The sequence below is a fragment of the Nycticebus coucang genome, chromosome 20 (genome assembly GCF_027406575.1).
Source record: "Nycticebus coucang isolate mNycCou1 chromosome 20, mNycCou1.pri, whole genome shotgun sequence".
Lineage (NCBI taxonomy): Eukaryota > Metazoa > Chordata > Mammalia > Primates > Lorisidae > Nycticebus > Nycticebus coucang.
This window is the reverse complement of record NC_069799.1, coordinates 14,377,070-14,381,877: the sequence shown is the minus strand read 5'-3', so window position 1 is coordinate 14,381,877 and position 4,808 is coordinate 14,377,070. Positions and strand designations below refer to the sequence as shown.

General features: G+C 47.5%; 1 pseudogene; it reads right to left on the bottom strand.

The window, feature by feature from the left end:
• Positions 1-1,059: 1,059 nt before the first annotated feature.
• On the bottom strand, positions 1,060-2,908 carry LOC128572932 (outer dense fiber protein 2-like; annotated as a pseudogene).
• Positions 2,909-4,808: the final 1,900 nt, after the last annotated feature.

Below are 4,808 nucleotides of genomic sequence, written 5' to 3'. Positions count from 1 at the left end.
AGTTGAGGGCCCCACAGTCTACAGCCCCTCACATGAACAAGCCCCACACTCTCAGTTGGGATTCTTCCCTGAGGACCCTTCCATTGTCACCAGGAGGGAGCGATGCCGGGCGCTGCAGGCACACAGCTTCTCAAAGAGCTCTGGGCCGTGGTGCAAGTAATAGCTTCAGAAACGCTTGGAACAACAGGGTCCCAACTCTCTGTCCCACTCCACCTTTGCCAAGTGGGTTACGTGGGCTAAAGGGTGCCCGTCGAAAACTTTAGTCTGAAGACTCTAAAACTGAAGGGAAATTACCGGGTTCTGCAACAGCCACTTCTGGCTCCAACCACGCCCCTCCCTCAGGACACCTCAGGACACCTAGTCTCCTATACTCACCATTTACCAGCTCCTGGGATGTCCCGAGGTCCTCCCAACAGATCTCCCAGTACCTGCAGGTCACAGGGTGACAGAGGCTGCTGCAGAGACATTTGGAATCTCCAGGAGATGGAACAGCTAAAGAGGAGGCTCCACCTCAAAGACAAACCCTGCTCAGAATCCCGGGTGCGGCCTTCTTCTTTCTGGCTGTGCATATGATTGGACAGTTCATATTCGAGCATCCCTAATTGGATAGAGGCTAAGAGCCCACCTCTCTGACTTTGCGTGGCCGGAATGCAATCCAACAAGAGGCTGGAAGAGGCCAGAATGTTAATAGTTTCATCCCCACAGCACTTCTTTCTTTTCTTTTCTTTCTTTTTTTTTTTTTTTTAATTTAAGGGCAGGGATCATGACTTTATCTCGATATTCCAGGGCCACCGTGCTTGCCAGACAGTAACTGTTTAACAAATTTCGACAAAAGGAATGAAACTATTTACTGAGTGTTTAGTCTGAGCGAGGCTTGGGCACCTATTATTTAAATAGGAGTTAGACTCTGCTGTGAAGGTGTTTTCTTTTTCTTATTTTTTTATTTATTTTTTTTTTGGCACACCAGATTTTTATTTCACAGCACTGATGATAGCTCGCTCCTTTCAGAAAGCAGCAACCAAGAAAAAGGAAGTGGTCCTCCCTTGGGGGAAGCGCAGCTCATCTTGGTAAGCGGGCCCCTGCTCGGGTCAGTTCGTAGGACCCTTTCTGCCAGTCCCTTACCCAGCTGCTCAGGTCTGATATGATGGCTGTGAGATGGATGTTCTTCCTCTCCTAGCCCTGTAACTGGTCTTGGCACTCCGCCAGCTTTGCCTCCGTGATCTTGTGGTTGTCAGGCAGCTGTTGCAGGTCCGCCAGCTGGGACTGGAACTGCCGACTTGCCGCCTCAATCTCTGTACATCTCATCTTTAAGGATCTTATTCTCTTTGTCGCAACATTCTAGTTGGGTAGCCACTTCATCAGCTTCCAATCTGGTCTTCATAACCTGACTCTGATAGTTGTCAATCATTCCCTCCTAGTTCTTCACTGACACCTTCAGCTGCTGGACCTTGAGCTGTGCTTGGTTGAGCTTGTCCTCCAATGGGGCCAAGCTCGCCTTCAGCCTCTCATTCTCAGGCTTGAATGAGGAGTACTCGGCAGTCTGACGATGTAGTCTCTCCACCAGGCTGTCCCGGTTTTCTCGCATTTTCTCCTCCAAGGTATGTTGTTGGTTTACAAGATCTGTCACCCGGTCGTTCAGGACAATAATTCCCAGCTCAAGGTCTCCCTTTTCTTTTACAACTTGGTTGTAGCGGCTCCTCCAGGACTCCAGAGTAGATAAAGCTTCAGCGACATAAAGATCCTAGTCAGCAAATTGCACATGCAGCTGCTCAGTGTACTCCTCGCTCTTCTCAGCTCGCTCCTTCTGGGCTCAGATGGCCTTCTTCAAGTTTTCCTTATCTCGATCTCCCTTTTGCTTCAACTCCTTTAGCTGCTCCATGATGGCCTCCGCTTCTGTCTTGTGCTGGTTCCCACTGAGCTCCAGGTTCTTAATCTGCATACAAAGTCGACTGTTCTCAGCCTCTTTACATCGAAGCTGTGCCTGCAAATGTCCACGCATGGACTCCATGGACTTAGAAAGCTCAGATGCTGTCTTTGCTTAAGCCTTTTCACATTGTATTTCCTGGAGGAGCTCTTCGACCTCCTCGTCCTTGTCTTGCAGCAACAACTGCAGGCGCGCTTTCTCTGTGTCTGCCTCTGCTAGCCGTTTCAGTAAAGCTCCCTGTTGCTCCATTAGTCTTTCTGAATCCTCTCTCACCTCTTTACAGTGCTGTTCCCTCAGCAGGTCTCGGAGAGTGCGGTTGGTCTCCTCAAATGTGTTCAGCTTCTGCAGGAGAAGATCCTTCTGCCTCCTTAGGATGTTGATGTCCGTGCAGGTCATTTGTTTCTCTGTTTTTAGCTTCCCTATGGTATCCTTCAAGGCCATGGCTTGTTGGGCAGCAGCTGCTCCATTCATTTCAGCCTCTACCAGCTTGGACATGAGTCACTCCTTCTCCTGCTGTAGGTGTTTCTTCTGGAGTATGGTATAGTCCTTCTCCTCCTTCATGCTCTCAATGTTGTGCCTGAGCACTGTGTTCTTGTGCTCCGTCTCGGCCAGTTCCTGGGCCGCCTCTTCCAGATCCTGCTTCCGCTCCTCCAGGAAACTTTTGGCCACCTGGCACTCACCTTTCTGCATCTCAGACTTGAGAAAACCAACCGCGTTTATTAGACTATCAATCATCTTATCATAACGGTTCATTTTACAGTGACCTGAGTCATCATCTTCTGTAGAGAGATCACTTAACCGCATCACTGAGACCAGCTTTTCTGAAGATGGTGGTATGATCTCCAGGCAATGAAGTGGATTCTCCCACTTGCATCCCACATGCCGTGCAGATGATTTTCCAGGGGGCATCCAAGGTACCTTGGTTTTCACCTGGACACTCTGCTGCACATTCACGGTGTCCCCTTTCATTCCTTGCTTATGATATTTTGTCACAGTTACACTGGGTGAGCCACAAGGTGTTCTCAAGACTTTTTTCTGCGTGAGACTCGTTACTCCGTTTTTCCCACACGATGGAAACTAGGAGCGACATGGTTGCACCCAGAAATGCCTCCAAATTTAAAAAACAACCTGTGTTTTAAAACAAAACCTTACACCTACCTGAGAAGAAAAAGGTCCCCTCATTACAGCCTATAGAGTAGTTTAACAAAATAAAGATGAACCAAGTGGTAATCAGATAAGGCTCAAAAGTCAGAAGATCAGTTTCTGTCCCAGAAAGCTGTGTGTTCCAAGTATGCTTCAAAGTCTTTATTTGAAGCAGAGCTCCAAATGTGTAATGACAAGTATGTAAAATCACCGCTTCAGTCTCTCAATTTTGTTATGAAATTTGCAACTTATACAGGACAAGTTCTAAGGTAGTTTAAAGCACATTATTTGTCACTTCCTGGTCTGTATTATCAGCACTCTTCCCAAGGTTGCAGGTCAGAATGCAGAATTGGAAGTTATACCTCACTCTGCAGGTCCCTAAGCCACTCCTACAAGAGGAGGACAGGTAAACAGCATTTTATTTAAGGGACAGTTCTCAATTTTTACTGTTCTACACACAGATTAGAAACAAAATGAAAATGAAGATGAGGCGGCACCTATGGCTCAGTCGGTAGGGCGCTGGCCCCATATACGGAGGGTGCCGGGTTCAAACCGGGCCCTGGCCAAACTGTAACCAAAAAATAGCCGGGCGTTGTGGCGGGCGCCTGTAGTCCCAGCTACTCTGGAGTCTGAGCCAAGAGAATCGCTTAAGCCCAGGAGTTGGAGGTTGCTGTGAGCTGTGTGAGACCACGGCACTCTACAGAGGGCCATAAAGCAAGACTCTGTCTCTACAAAAAAAAAAAAAAAAAAAAAAAAAAGAAAATGAAGATGTCTTACTTATGCTCAGTTAATGTAAACGACCTATTGCAATATTATTTTAATCTCCTTTTTAAAATGTACTGGAGGGCATCGCCTGTACCTCAAAGGAGTAGGGCACCAGCCGCATATGCCAGAGGTAGAGGGTTCAAACCTGGCCAAAAACTGCAAAAAAAATAAGAAAATAAAATGAAGTGGATTAAGAGTTAAATTATTTTCTCTGTGTCAGTACTTTCTATTCAGTTCTGGCAACTTCATTTTGACTTCTTTACATGCCACTTCCCTAATACTGATGCAGCACCCCCCTCAGACTCCTGCACTGACCACCAAGGATTCTCTTTGTGTAGATGAAACAGCAGGAAATAACAGAGAGAGCCAGATGTTCAGGTAAAGCAATTCCAACAAACACTGGGCAAATCTTTCATCACTGAAAAGCTTAAGCTGGTAAGATCATGATTACCCCAAAATTCTTGCTGTTGAAAATATTTCTGACTTTAGTTTGATCAGAATAATTTCCTGGAGACAGTGCCTGTGGCTCAGTGGGTTGGGCGCCAGCCTCATATACCCAGGGTGGCAGTGACAACTCCCAACAAAAATAGCCAGGCATTGGGCGGCGCCTGTGCCTCAGTGAGTAGGGCGCTGGCCCCATATGCCGAGGGTGGTGGGTTGAAACACAGCCCCGGCCAAACTGCAACAAAAAAAAATAGCTGGGCATTGTGGTGGGCGCCTGTAGTCCCAGCTGCTTGGGAGGCTGAGGCAAGAGAATCGCGTAAGCCCAAGAGTTAGAGGTTGCTGTGAGCCGTGTGACGTCATGGCACTCTACCTGAGGGCGGTACAGTGAGACTCAATCTCTACAAAAAAAAAAAAAAAAATAGCCAGGCATCGTGGTAGGCGCCTGTAGTCACAGCTACTAAGGAGACTGAGGCAAGAGAATCACCTAAACCCAAGAGTTGGAGATGGCTGTGACCTGTGATGCCAGGACACT